This window comes from Podarcis pityusensis, assembly GCF_964106645.2.
Source record: "Podarcis pityusensis genome assembly, chromosome: 13".
Classification (NCBI taxonomy): Eukaryota; Metazoa; Chordata; class Lepidosauria; order Squamata; family Lacertidae; genus Podarcis; species Podarcis pityusensis.
In genome coordinates, this window is record NC_138038.1 from 47,365,908 (window position 1) to 47,381,784 (window position 15,877).

At 41.3% G+C, this 15,877-nt stretch overlaps 1 protein-coding gene across 1 annotated transcript in view; it reads right to left on the minus strand.

Moving 5' to 3' along the window:
• The window catches only part of LOC308461694 (extracellular calcium-sensing receptor-like), a 47,424-nt gene that overhangs the window by 1,921 nt on the left and 29,626 nt on the right, over positions 1–15,877 (minus strand). The gene's annotated exons all lie outside the window — the stretch shown is intronic.

A 15,877-nucleotide genomic window follows, 5' to 3' on the forward strand; every position in this document is an offset into this window, starting at 1 on the left:
GAGACCCCTGAATGACCCATCTGAAGACACCTGAATGACCCCAGATGCCAGACCTGTTTAAAACCTTTGGGCCACATAATCTTGTCCTCATGAATGATAAATTCTTTTCCATCAAGAGCATAGGGATTCACCGATCCTATTTTCAATTGAATGAAAGACTTATTTGGGAATGTGACCATGTTCATAATGTCAAATCCACCTCGCATTTCTCTCTTATCAGTAAATGATACTCTTTCTCCAGCTGAGTTGTTAAATGAAATGTCATGGAAAAAATGGTGCAGCTAAGAGACAAAATACATGAAAGGAAAATAACAATATAGAGTTTTTGATAAAATGCCATATAATCTGCCACCATTCTTTAGGGATATTATTTACCTATACTTATGTAGCATCTTCTAACAAAGACCAAGCATGAATCAGTTGTTTGATAGTAAATATTTTTCAGTGAATGAGATATGCAATAACATTTCAGCAGCTACTTGTTTCTGGCAATTGTGATCAACCTTTTACTTTTTACCAATCTGTTCATCACCTCATCTGTCTCCTGAGAAATCTCTATGTGGGACAAGAAGCTACAGTTAGAACTGCATATGGAACAACTGATTGGTTCAAAATTTGGGAAAGGAGTACGGCAAGGCTATATATTGTCTCCCAGCTTATTTAATTTATATGCAGAATTCATCATGCGAAAGGCTGGGCTGGATGAATCCCAAGCCGGAATTAAGATCGCCAGAAGAAATATCAACAACCTCAGATATGCAGATGACACAACCTTGATAGCAGAAAGTGAGGAGGAATGAAAGAACCTTTTAATGAGGGTGAAAGAGGAGAGCGCAAAATATGGTCTGAAGCTCAACATCAAAAAAATGAAGATCATGGCCCCTGGGCCCATCACCTCCTGCCAAAGAGAAGGGGAATAAATGGAGGCAGTGAGAGATTTTACTTTCTTGGGCTCCATGATCACTGCAGATGGTGACAGCAGTCACGAAATTAAAAGACCCCTGCTCCTTGGGAGAAAGGCAATGACAAACCTAGACAGCATCTTAAAAAGCAGAGACATCACCTTGCCAACAAAGGTCCGCATAGTTAAAGCCATGGTTTTCCCAGTAGTGATGTATGGAAGTGAGAGCTGGATCATAAAGAAGGCTGATCGCCAAAGGATTGATTCTTTTGAATTATGGTGCTGGAGGAGACTCTTGAGAGTCCCATGGACTGCAAGAAGATCAAACATTCCATTCTTAAGGAAATCAGCCCTGAGTGCTCATTGGAATTACAGATCGTGAAGCCGAGGCTCCAATACTTTGGCCACCTCATGAGAAGAGAAGACTTCCTGGAAAAGACCCTGATGTTGGGAAAGATGGAGGGCACAAGGGAACAACAGAGGATGAGATGGTTGGACAGTGTTCTCGAAGCTACAAACATGAGTCTGACCAAACTGCAGGAGACAGTGGCAGACAGGAGTGCCTGGCGTGCTCTGGTCCATGGGGTCACGAAGAGTCAGACACGACTAAATGACTAAACAACAACAACAAATCTGTTCATCGAAATTGTCCGATATTTTGCTACTCTTCAATTCAAATACATTACCTGCCAAGGCTGCAGATCTTGAATTTTTAATATTCCACTGATTCCTGTTGCCCTTTTCTTTAAGCTAGTCAAGTATATGCCTTGCAAAACACGAGCCACAACGTAAACAGCCTGGTAGATACTGTAGCTGTGGCCAGTCATGCTCATTTCAAATACAGATCCTGGAAGACTCTGCAACCTTTCCTCCCCAGTAGACATGTCATTGACCTCTATTGGCACACTGGGATTTGGAAATGTACAATCAAATGCTTGCTCCCAGAAGTCCTTGAAAAACCCATCTCCCTGTGACCAGTAAAGTCTTATTCCCTGAAGAAATTCTTGGAACTGCAGGAGATTTTGTGAATGAATTGTGAAGGAAATAGCACCTTGGAAGATCTGAAGGCCCCAACTCCTTTGAAATACTGTTGATATGAAATCAATCTGAGTTGTTATAATCCACACCTTTTTAAATGATGATATTTCCTTATTTTCAGGATCGCTTAGAAATAGAATACTTCTGAGCCATATTATTGTCAGAGATTCTCCATACATCATAAATACATTGGCTTTGTCATCTGTTAAATGAACATAAATATTTAAAACTATATCACGAACTTCATCCAAGTCATCAAAACGGGGTATTTGTGGGATTCTTTGTGTGAAGGCTAAACAGATTCCATTATGGGAAAGTAATGGCTCCAGGGTCTTCAAGAAATGTTCTCCACTATTATCATCGACAGTGAAGAGCCCAACCCAAGTCCATCTGAAATGCTTAAGCAAACTGATAATCCCCATATGCTGATGGGCTTCATTGGGCACCATGCGGTAAAATGGTCCTTGACTTCCATAATTTTTGTCTGGGGGAAATGATCCATATGTGAGCTAAAAGAAAATGTAAGTATGTTAAAGAGATTGTTTAGCAGCAGATGCCTGTTTATTTAAAAAAAAAAACATTTTAAGGAATTTGTGGGTTAAATCCAATAAGTTAGTTAGTTATGGGCCTTCATCTGAAGATCTCGGGGTGTTTTCAGCATAAAAATGTGAAATAAAAACACAAAATAGCAAATATAAACAAGAACAAAACAAAACAAAACAAAACAATGGCCCCTACTCACTCCCAAAAGGTTTTTATAACTGAAAGGAAAGGGGGAAATAAAAAAGTAAATGAATGGAGGAAAACAGATAACTAGAACAGACAAGGAAGGGACAAAGGGCCAGGAAGGCAAAAAAAGGGCCAGGAAGCTTGGGATGAAGTTGAAGAAAAAGCAACGACTTCAAAAGAATTGAGGTAGTAAGTGCATGTGACAGAATGATGTTAGAAGGCAATGATTTCCCTTTTGTTTCAGTGAGTGTGGCAGGGGAGGAGGTTGGGAGCTGTAATTTCCAGCCCCAGATTTGTTCATGGAGCAAGCATGTGTCCTCCTTATGGCTGACATGGAGATGGGAATGGATTGGCTAGAAATGGAATGCTAAGGAAAATGGCGCTTGTAGGGGGATGCACAGAGATGTACTAGACCCACTTTAAACCAGATGGGGTGGAGTTACAGAAAGCTCAGGTCAACTTAAAGCTCTGCAATCTGAAATAATAATAATAATAATAATAATAATAACCGCAGCGTCAATTAAAAAAAATCAGATTTAAATGTCATTCAAAAACCCTTCCTTTTTCTAAAGTTCAAAATGACTCCCAGAATGGTAAGGCATTTTTTTTATACCTTTTCAGAGATCCTACCTGTGGAATCTTGTAGAGGCCAATTGTGTCTGCCATATGGAAGGAGGTGTCAGCGCTTAGTCCCCCAATGATGGCTATGAGATTTTTCTGGGTGTCACATTTGTAGTTGGAAACAAATCTATGTGATTGGAAGAGCAGGTCAAGAGTGGTACGATAGGTCATTCTGGCATCATAGTAGCTATCATAGATGTGGAAGCCGAGAGTGATATTAGGACAAAACTTGGGGTTCTCGTTTATCTCTTTCACGGCAAATGCCAAGGCAAGAATGTGCTGGTAGAATTTTGTTACTACACTGTAAGCAAAGATAATTAATGTGCAACTTTAGAATATGAGATCAATTTGCCACAATGCCATTTTTAGCACAAACTGATTAAGATTGACCTGAAATTATTTTAAATGTCATTGATGTTTCTAAGCTAATAAACTCAGTGCAGTTCATATAAAGATTATGCTCTCTCAGAGCATGCCTAACACTTTGAAACACATGCTATCAATTTCTTTCTTGACCTTCTCAGTTCTCTTGGTTCCCCAGTGGGAATCTTGGGAGACAGTCTACTATACTCCTGAAAGTTGTCGATTGCTACATATTATAAAGTACTTTTATTTATTTATCTAAAGGGGAGAAATTGTTTATTTAGGCAAAATGAAAGATATTCCTTTATAAAAATAAAAAAAATCAGCAAGACCACTATTCCCAGGGGCTAACCAGCCAGACTCACCATCTTCCAACATTATTTTAAAACTCAGGGAAATACAACATGAGTTATCTCCTTCCACAGAGGAGGCAATTTGAAAGCATTGTATAAATGTTTACTAGAAAGAAAAACATGCACACATTTAGCTTTTTAATATGGCTTTTAACTTTGCTTACTGCTTGGTTTTATGTATTTCTGATTTAGAAGAAGAAGAAGAGTTTGGATTTGATATCCCGCCTTTCAGTCCCTTTAAGGAGTCTCAAAGTGGCTAACATTCTCCTTTCCCTTCCTCCCCCACAACAAACACTCTGTGAGGTGAGTGGGGCTGAGCGACTTCAGAGAAGTGTGACTGGCCCAAGGTCACCCAGCAGCTGCATGTGGAGGAGCGGAGACGCGAACCCGGTTCCCCAGATTACGAGACTACCGCTCTTAACCACTACACCACACTGGCTCTCTTGTAAGCTACTTTGTAAGCTACTTTGATATTTTTTATAAATTAATTATATATAAATATATATTTAAAATAGATTTGTAAATAAAATCTATACACACATATTGTCCACTGCACAACAATGAGATAAGCTTAACCTCATACCTTGAAAAATTACTAAAGTTCCCTGCAAATGCAGGAAAACTTAGGATTGTTTAATGTGGGAAGAAAACTTTTGAGAAATTGAAAGACAACTTTAGACATGGCTCTAGTCTTATCATTTGAATTTTTTGCCCAGATTACCACAGCACCTGAAAAAATAACTATGACAATATCTGTTTTCAGATCTGCAATCTAAAACACATGACACAAAAGCAAAGGAGATTTGGAATGATGCAAAGAGGGGAAAGGCTCTTACAATGGAACATCAAACATATTCTGTGAAGGGTGCTCCTTGAAGGAAACTTCATTGAAGACATAATAGACCTGAGAAGCAATCCCACCGATGATGAAGCCACCTGGTTGGTACCACTGATGTGGAGCAGGGAATGGATAATTCATGGGACACCTAAGAGTATCTACTTTGCACACAGCAGAAGGGAGAAGAGATAACATCAATAGCCACAGCATCCTCGTGGTCAGACTTTTCTCTAAACACACACCTCCTGTTTCCATTCAGAGCAGCTGCATGACTTGAACAGGCTACATTGGGTAATTCCTAGCTCTGTCAATACAGCTTTAGAAGAATGTTTTACAACCAGCATTTGAGAATCAAAGGGTTACAGCTGTATACCTTATTAGCCAGGATTGCCAACTCTGTGATCCTAAATCTAATCAATATTTTGTGTGTGTGTGTGTGTGTGTGTGTGTGTGTGTGTGTGTGTGTGTGACATATGAGCATTATCCCTGTGTCCTGCTCCCAATAGCATGGGGTTTCTTTATAACCACTTTGAGGTTTGCTTATTGACTGATTTCTTGAGTTCTAGGAAACCTGGGAAGGTTCCGAGAAGAGAACAAAGTATAGTGATTTGGATAATTGCTGGGTGAGATAGTTACTTTTTCATTGCTTTGGCTGTAAGTAGCAGTTTTGGTAGTAAATCAAATCAAATCAAATCCGTTTATTGTGAGGACCATGCCTGTACACAAACATCAACACAACAATAGTTAAAAAATATTAAAATTCATTACATACTACGCCAACAAAACCTTCATCCCACAAAATAGAAAGAGAGGGAAAACAAGCAACGAGTTAAACAGACGATGAAGGGGTCTTTACATTGTCATCCATAAATCTTTCCCTGGCTTTCATGGCCTTCATCACAAAAACCGCTACCACATGGGTAATACGTGGGTTTGCATCAACTAACAAAAATTTTACTCTATCTTCAGGATTGGTTATAGAGTTGGGTATAATTTGCAGCAATGCGTCTCTAAAGCCTGAGTAGATGGGGCAATAGAGGAGGTAATGTGTAAGATCCTCTTTAATTTTCATAAGGCAAGGGCATAAACGATGTTCTACTGGGGTTTTTGTGAATCTACCGGTCAGATATGCAGTTGGCAGTGTTTGAAACCGTGCCATAGTGAAAGCTCTCCGAAGGGTGGGATCAGTGATCTCCACCAAGTAGTTGGCACAGATTTTGACTGCTTTTACTCGGGGAAACCAGTAGGAAAACCCAGAGTTTTTTATCTTTGTGGAGTCCAAAAAGGCGTCTTTTTCAAAGATCCATTCCCGAACTTTATCAGGGCTCCACAATTTGAGGATATTAAACTCAGGTAGATTGTATCTGGATAGGATATCCAGTAGATTTTTATGCCAAGTAGTATTATTTTGTAATGATACAAAGGTTTGTTTAGCCAATAAGGTGTTCGGGGCATCTGTGAGGTTGGTGAAAAAACGCAGGAATCTTAAGTGGGCCCTGGCAGACACAGAAGGTAATCCTACTTCCACTCTTAGGAGAGCTGCCGGAGTACTCTGAGGGAGGCCTAGAATTCTTCTGAGGTAAAAATTTTGGAAGATTTCAAGCCGTTCTAACAGCTTCTGATTCCATCCCCAGAGTTCTACTCCATATAGCATCTGGGGAATCACTTTTCCAACAAAAGCTTTTAGTGCCGGGATCACCAGTTGCCCTCCCCTCGAATAAAAAAAGCTGAGCAGAGCACCGATTGTCCTACGTGTTAGAAGGGCTACAGTCTTGAAGTGGGCAAGCCAGCTAGATGTAGCTTGGAAAGTGATACCAAGATATTTAAAAAAAAGACACTGTTCAATTTTGTGTTCATCTAAAGACCATCTAAATGTGTGGCGAGCTCTAGTAAATACCACAATTTTTGTTTTGTCATAATTTATCTTTAGAGAGTTTTGGGAACAATAAGCTGCGAGCCCCTCCAGCATGCTATGTAGGCCCCTTCGAGTAAGTGCCATGACAGCCATGTCATCAGCATATAGTAATATATTCAGGTGTTTGCCTTCCAGGGCAGGAGCTGATGACTTATACTTTGCCATATGTTGGACAATGTCATTTATATAGAAATTAAAGAGGAACGGCGCTAACAAACAGCCCTGTTTAACCCCTTTCCCCAGTGGCAGTGGGTCAGTATAGTTGCCTGACATCCCAGTTCTGATTTTAACTGTGGTGTCTGAATGTAATTCTCTAAGTATTTTGAGAAGTCGTCTATCAATATCTGTTTCATATAGTTTTTGCCATAATTTGTCCCTACAGATTGAATCAAAAGCGGATGTGAGATCTACAAAAGCCACAAAAAGTTTGCTCTTATGTACCTTTGTATACTTATCTATCATTGTCTGTAGTACCAGACAATGGCCTGTTGTACTATGGCCCTTTCTAAACCCTGCCTGTTCCGGATTAAGCAGGTTAGAGTGATCAGCCCAGTCAACCAATTTATTTAGCAGGTAGCGAGTATAAAGTTTATACACAATGTCCAGGAGACTTATGGGGCGATAGTTTGAGGGGTCTTGGGGGTCTCCCTTCTTATAGATGGGGGCTACCAGGCTCAGTTTCCAGTTTTCTGGGATTTTGCATATATCATTTATTACCGTAAAAAGTTGGGCCAAAATGGCAGCCCACCACTGGGCATTTAGTTTAAACACCTCAGGAGGAATCATATCCTCACCGGGAGCTTTGCCATTCTTGAGTGTTTTAATTAGCTGTAAACATTCTGATTCGGTAACAGGATCCCAGCCCATTAATAGATCGTTTTTAAGAGGAGGAAACTGGCTCGGTTTAGCAATGTTTGGAGCTGTATATAGCCGGGAAAAATGTTGGTACCATAAGTTAGATGAAATACTGTTGGTTACAATTTTCCCTTTGGGTGAAACTCCCTGAGCAATTATTTCCCAGAACTTTTTGTCGTCCCGCAATTTGATCGCTTTGTCAAGTGCCTCCCATTGTTCCTTTCTGTAGAGAGATTTCTTAATTTTTAGAGTATTTTTATAATGAGAACGCCACCTGTGCAGGTTTTCCAATGAGGACAGGGTCCCTTCCTGTTTTACCTTATTTTGTAATTTCCTAAGCAAAGATCTTAGATTCCTACAGTCTTTGTCGAACCAGGCCCTCGAGTTGTTTTGTTTTTTGGGAGGGTTGGAATTCGTGAGTAGTGGGAAGAGCGACTCTGAGACCTGCTGAAATGTTGAAAAGGGGTCAGAAATAGATGAGATACACTGGTCTCTCAAGGCCAGTAAGTCTGATGAATGCAGGTGTAGTTTGATTTTAGATTCCAGGTCGCTGTTCCATTTACGCCTACGAAGGGCCAGAGTTGGAGGTGGGTCTGCACAGTGATTGCGGTATTGCGGATCCTCCAAACCACGGGGAATTAGTGAAATTGATATAGGAAGATGATCACTCTCAATTCTATTGAAAGTCCTGAAGCCCTGTGACCTCTCCAAGAGTTTTGGGGAGACCAGGATATAATCAATAACGCTCGCACCTCTAGGTCCAAGAAAAGAAAAGAAACCCCCTGACCTGTCCATATGGGTACCATGCAAATTATACAAATTATGTTTGAAGGCAGTCTCCATTAATGTAATGCCTGCCTTATTCAAGACCTTATCGTCAGAGGACCAGGGAATAAACCAATCTGCCTCTGGCAGGAACTGAGATTTAGAGCAGTACGTATTAATGTCATTTCCTATCCTGGCGTTGAAATCACCTGCCAGCAGGATATCCATGCCAGGGAGTTCTAGTTCAGCCTTCTCCAAACATAGCTCTAAATCTTCCCAGATTTGTGACGACTGGGGAGGGGTGCCTATGGGAGGGATATATATATTAAAGCAAAGGAAATCTCCTCCTTCACTGCTAGAAATAAGTAAGATTTGTAAATTGTTACTCTTCACCCACTGCTGTTGCCGGGCCTTGCACTTTAGCTTGGTAGAAACAAAAGTGACTAAACCACCACTAGGTCGGCCTCGGGAATTTGGTTTTATCGCAGGGGTAGCAAAGGCTTCGTATCCCTGTAAAGAGGGGACATGGAGATCTAGACACCATGTCTCCTGTAGACATATAATCTGAAATTTTGTAAGGAAATCCAGAAGGTCGACGTCACCCTGCTTAGATAGCCATCCCGCTACATCATCTGCTCCTTAGGGACAGAAAAAGTGACAGATAAAATTTTCCATTGTGAGCAAACACCAAAAGAAAAGTAAGACTGAAACTTTTAGCTTTGATGAAAGATGGCCGGTCAGCTGCAGTTTTATCAAAGAAATGTGAAGCTACAATTTCTTTTTGCCAAGAATGCGGAGCCTGTGGGGTTCCAGGTGCTGCTGGAATACAGCTTCCCTCTTTTCCCACCACTGACCATGTTGGCAGTGGCTGATATGGTGCGGGGCAATGTTTCCTTATCTCTCCTCTAAGACATACATCTCAGAAAGAGAGAGAGAAAATGAGGGCCAATAGTAAATTTTAATCTTAAGGAATGTCAACAGTCGTGTTTCAGAAGGAATAACCATTATTATTATTATTATTATTATTATTATTATTATTATTATTATTACATATTGAAATAAAAAAAAACTATTCTAGGCTGTCATATTCTTTTTGTAATACTTATTATTAAATTTATATCCTACCCCAAGAGTCCAGAGTGGCTAAACATAAATGTTCTGACAGGTAAATCATCTAAAAGCATCTAAAAACCAATTCCTGGACAGATGCATACTGGAAAGACCTCTACTTAAAAGGCTTGTTGATAGAGTCAGATCGTCACTAGCTACTGAAAAGGCATCATATGGCCAGATAGTCTCAAAGAAACATGTGCTTTCCCAAGTAAACATTGCCAGCATGTCCACACTTCTGTCTCCGTGATGTATACGCTGGCTTGGTCATGTCCACATAATAGAAGATGGCAGGATCCCCAAGGCTGTGTTCCATGGGGAGCTATCTTCAGGTGCCAGGCCCATTCTGACATGAAGTTTGGCAACATCAAACCCACCACGTGGGAATCCCTTGCAGATGACCACAGTGCCTGGAGACAAACAGTCAGGTTATGCATCTATAGCAGTGACCAGAGGAGGAATGACCACTAGGAAGAACACAGAGAGAAGATGTGTCATAATGCATCTGCAGCAGTGCAATCGGTTGCCTTCATCTACCCCAGTTGCAACAGAACTTGTCTCTCCTGTATTGGTCTCTACGGCCACAGCAAGTGCTGTAAACTTCCAGCAGTTCAACTGTAGCCACAAAGGTGCACCTCTCCATTGTTTCTCAAGTCAAATTGATGCCAACAACCAAAAGTACAACAGAGGTGGTACCTGTCTAATATTTAGCCAGAAGGCGTTTCAAAGGGTGGATGATATAAAAAATAATTAGTGTTGTGGAAGCCACATGAAAACAATGACAAAGTGGCTCAATTCACCATATAACTGAATGGGAAACTGTCCCAATAATAATGACATTATCATCATCATCATGGGCTGAAAAGAGTTTACTACCTTTTTGTGCAGAGTGTTCCCAATCCAAATGTCCACCCATCTCTCACAGAGCTATTTATAACAATAAAAATGTTTCAAGGATTTTGTATTGATGTGTAATGTGCAGTTTGATCCTCAGTTGAAACCCTCAACATGCCACAAAGCGGTTTCTCCATGTGTTGTTGTTTAGTCGTTTAGTCGTGTCCGACTCTTTCTGACCCCATGGACCAGAGCACGCCAGGCACTTCTGTCTTCCAGTGCCTCCCGCAGTTTGGTCAGACTCATGTTTGTAGCTTTGAGAACACTGTCCAACCATCTCGTCCTCTGTTGTCCCCTTCTTCTTGTGCCCGCCATCTTTCCCAACATCAGGGTCTTTTCCAGGGAGTCTTCTCTTCTCATGAGGTGGCCAAAGTATTGGAGCCTCAGCTTCACGATCTGTCCTTCCAGTGAGCACTCAGGGCTGATTTCCTTAAGAATGGATACGTTTGATCTTCTTGCAGTCCATGGGACTCTCAAGAGTCTCCTCCAGCACCAAAATTCAAAAGCATCAATTCTTCGGCGATCAGCCTTCTTTATGGTCCAGCTCTCACTTCCATACATCACTACTGGGAAAACCATGGCTTTAACTATACGGACCTTTGTTGGCAAGGTGATGTCTCTGCTTTTTAAGACGCTGTCTAGGTTTGTCATTGCCTTTCTCCCAAGGAGCAGTCGTCTTTTAATTTCCTGGCTGCTGTCACCATCTGCACTGATAGTGGAACCCAAGAAAGTAAAATCTCTCACTGCCTCCATTTCTTCCCCTTCTATTTGCCAGGAGGTGATAGGCCCAGTGGCCATGATCTTTGTTTTTTTGATGTTGAGCTTCAGACCATATTTTGCGCTCTCCTCTTTCACCCTCATTAGAATGTTCTTTAATTCCTCCTCACTTTCTGCCATCAAGGTTGTGTCATCTGCATATCTGAGGTTGTTGATATTTCTTCCGGCGATCTTGATTCCGGCTTGGGATTCATCCAGCCCAGCCTTTCGCATGATGAATTCTGCATATAAGTTAAATAATCAGGGAAACAATATACAACCCTGTCGTACTCCTTTCCCAATTTTGAACCAATCAGTTGTTCCATATCCAGTTCGAACTGTAGCTTCTTGTCCCACATAGAGATTTCTCAGGAGACAGACGAGGTGATCAGGCACTTCCATTTCTTTAAGAACTTGCCATAGTTTGCTGTGGTCGACACAGTCAAAGGCTTTTGCATAGTCAATGAAGCAGAAGTAGATGTCTTTCTGGAACTCTCTAGCTTTCTCCATAATCCAGCGCATGTTTGCAATTTGGTCTCTGTTTCCTCTGCCCCTTCAAAATCCAGCTTGCACTTCTGGGAGTTCTCGGTTCACATACTGCTTAAGCCTGCCTTGTAGAATTTTAAGCATAACCTTGCTAGCGTGTGAAATGAGTGCAATTGTGCGGTAGTTGGAGCATTCTTTGGCACTGCCCTTCTTTGGTATTGGGATGTAGACTGATCTTCAATCCTCTGGCCACTGCTGAGGTTTCCAAATTTGCTGGCATATTGAGTGTAGTACCTTAACAGCATCATCTTTTAAAACTTTAAATAGTTCAGCTGGAATATCATCACTTCCACTGCCCTTTCTAAGGCCCATTTGACTTCACTCTCCAGGATGTCTGGCTCAAGGTCAGCAACCACACTACCTGGGGTATACGAGGCATCCATTTCTTTCTGGTATAGTTCCTCTGTGTATTCTTGCCACCTCTTCTTGATGTCTTCTGCTTCTGTTAGGTCCTTTCCACTTTTGTTTTTTATTATGGTAATCTTTGTACGAAATGTTCCTTTAATATCTCCAATTTTCTTGAACAGATCTCTGGTTTTTCCCATTCTATTGTTTTCCTCTATTTCTTTGCATTGCTCGTTTAAGAAGGCCTTCTTGTCTCGCCTTGCTATTTTTTGGAAATCTGCACTCAATTTCCTGTATCTTTCACCATCTCCCTCGCATTTTGCTTGCCTTCTCTCTCCCGCTATTTGTAAGGCCTCGTTGGACAGCCACTTTGCTTTCTTGCATTTCCTTTTCATTGGGATGGTTTTAGTTGCTGCCTCCTGTATAATGTTACGAGCCTCCATCCATAGTTCTTCAGGCATTCTGTCCACCAAATCTAAATCCTTAAACCTGTTCCTCACTTCCACTGTGTATTCATAAGGGATTTGACTTGGATTGTATCTTACCGGCCCTGTGGTTTTTCCTACTTTCTTCAGTTTAAGCTTGAAATTTGCTATAAGAAGCTGATGATCTGAGCCACAGTCAGCTGCAGGTCTTGTTTTTGCTGACTGTATAGAGCTTCTCCATCTTTGGCTGCAGAGAATATAATCAATCTGATTTCGATCCTGCCCATCTGGTGATGTCCATGTGTGGAGTCGTCTCTTGTGTTGTTGGAAAAGCGTGTTTGTGATGACCAGCTTGTTCTCTTGGCAGAACTCTATTAGCCTTTGCCCTGCTTCGTTTTGAACTCCAAGGCCAAACTTGCCAGCTGTTCCTTTTATCTCTTGACTCCCTACTTTAGCATTCCAATCCCCTATAATGAGAAGAACATCCTTCTGTGGTGTCATTTCTATAAGGTGTTGTAAGTCTTCATAGAATTGGTCAATTTCAGTTTCTTCAGCACCAGTGGTTGGTGCATAAACTTGGATTACTGTGATGTTAAAAGGTCTGCCTTGGATCCGTATCGAGATCATTCTATCTTTTTTGAGATTGCATCCCAGTACTTCTTTCACCACTCTTTTGTTGACTATGAGGGCCACTCCATTTCTTTTATGGGATTCTTGCCCACAGTAGTAGATATGATGGTCATCCGAACTGAATTCGCCCATTCCCATCCATTTTAGTTCACTGATGCCCAGGATGTCAATATTTATTCTTGCCATCTCATTTTTGACCACATCAAACTTACCAAGGTTGTGGTTCTTACATTCCAGGTTCCTATGCAATATTTTTCTTTACAGCATTGGACTTTCCTTTCGCTTCCAGGCATATCCGCAACTGAGCGTCCTTTCGGCTTTGGCCCAGCCGCTTCATCAGCTCTGAATCTACTTGTACTTGTCCTCCGCTCTTCCTCAGTAGCATGTTGGACGCCTTCCGACCTGAGGGGCTCATCTTCCAGTGTCATAACTTTTATATGCCTGTTGTCTTTGTCCATGGAGTTTTCTTGGCAGGGATACTGGAGTGGCTTGCCGGTTCCTGCTCCAGGTGGATCACATTTGGTCAAAACTCTCCACTATGACCTGTCCATCTTGGGTGGCCCTGCACAGCATAGCTCATAGCTTCTCTGAGTTATTCAAGCCCCTTCGCCACGGCAAGGCAATAGCAATTCCTTTATTCGACCAATAGTCAGAAATAAAACATTACACAATAATTATAAACTATAACATCATAGGGGTACATAAATAATGTAGGGTCACAGTACTAGACCTCTCACAGATAACCCACATCAAGGCATTCAGTTATACGTTTCCGACACTTGAGTGCCAGGAAAAGAAATTTAGCCACTGACAAAGTTGTTTTCCCAGAAGACTTATTAAGCAGATATGCTGTCTGCTTTCCTCTTTGTCGGGAACTGAGCTGGGGTAAGTATGGAGTTATAAGATACTGTCTTAAATCGTTGTAGAAGGGACAGCTCAGTAAAATGTGCTCTGTGGATTCTACCTCACCCAATGCACAGTGGCATAATCTCTGGTCATATGGGACTCCTCCATATCTTCCCTTCAGAACCGCCGAGTCAAGAACATTCAGCCTAGCTGCAGTAAATAATCTGCGGTATTCCACGTAGTGGATATCCGCCAGGTAGCGAGCTGGAGCAGCCCGATACAACTGCTCCCCCAGAAACAACCCAAGTTTCACACTGGCTATATCCTCCTGTCTGGCAATATCCCTAACTGCCACGGCAAGGCAGTGATCCATGAAGGGGCATCTCTATGTATGGCATCTATAAATTAATAGAATCAGTTTACAATTGCCCAGAAGTGTTTTCAAGATGTTGTTCTTGCTTATTTGCTGCTCTGGGAGGAAGAGTGTGGTATAAATATATATGAATGAATAGTAAATCTCTTTAATCTGTAAACCAAATCTGCATCCATCATTTAAAATGCATATCCTACCTAATTCCCCACAGTGGTAATTAAAATGTGTTTGGCAGTTCAGCTGTGGGAAGGTGGCCGGAGGGGACCTATAGAGGAAACCACAAGTTTGACCACATTGCCTGTCAACCGACAAACCAATATGACCTGCTATGGAGAATATGTTTTGAGGAGGAAACACCTGGTCTCCATTTGTTTGATTTGGACCCCTTTAAAAGCAGGAAATGGAGAAGCTGGCTTCCATTCTTGGACATCACAGAATTCTAGAGTTGGGAGAGACCTCAAGAATCATCTAGTACAAGCTCCTTTAATGCAAACTGAGATTGTGGCTGACAGGAAAATAGGATAACCTTTATCAATGTTATCAATAACATTTTTTTTAAATAAAAAAAGTAACGCATATTGCCAGCACACCTGGAAATGAGTTTCATAACACAAAAACTGTCAAAACTTTATTAAAGATAAACTTGAGGGTGTGACATAGAACACTGAACAATAAATTAAACAATAATGTTAAAATAAATTCAAGTGTTTTCATCTAAATATCATTTACTTGTTATATAATGCAGGTGGAGGGGAACATTTGGCCCTCCAAAATTTGCTGACCTATATCTCCCATTCCCCCTAGCCACTAGCCAGACCTGCTTGAGATAAACTGAGTTGTAGTTTATCAGCATCTGGAGGGCTCCACCTTTCAATCACTTGGTGTCGCAATGCCAGGCGATGAGTCTTTTTGAAGGCACATTTCCACAGATGCATCCTCTTGGAGCAGATAGTGTCTTCCACAGCAAAATTGTGCCTTTGCATCCATCACTCTAGCAGTTGCTGCTTCTTATGGCAAATGAACAATCAGGAACTCACTTTAAGCTCTGGATTGTTCCTCTGAAATAATTGGTACCTATGATACACTTACTGTCAATTGTATAGTCAGATGAGGGATAGATGACTGTGGATTGTCAGGAATGGTCATTCCTAGATGAAATTTGGCCCACCAGCCAGAGGTCCCCTACGCTTGTGCTAGGATGACATAACATTTAATCCACTTTAATTTCACAAATCTGAACTTTTTAGTACATGCTGGTACTTTTCCCACAAAAGAGTTAGACACCAGAGGTACTTATAGTAACAACTTTATACTAAACTCCTTAATAGAATGAAGAACTAAGATGCAATACTTAGGAGAACTATTTACATCTTTCTCCTTATAAGTTGCTCCCTGTTGTTCAGCTCAGGCTTCAGAACAATGATGTAGCATTTGGGGGCAAAGATGCAGCCCAGCAATCCAGCACTGGAGGACAAGATGGAGAAGATCTCCACCAGCACCATGTATTTTCCTTTGGTGCTCAGATAGGTTGGAACAAAAGAAAGCCAAACACTGCAGAACAGCAACATGCTGAA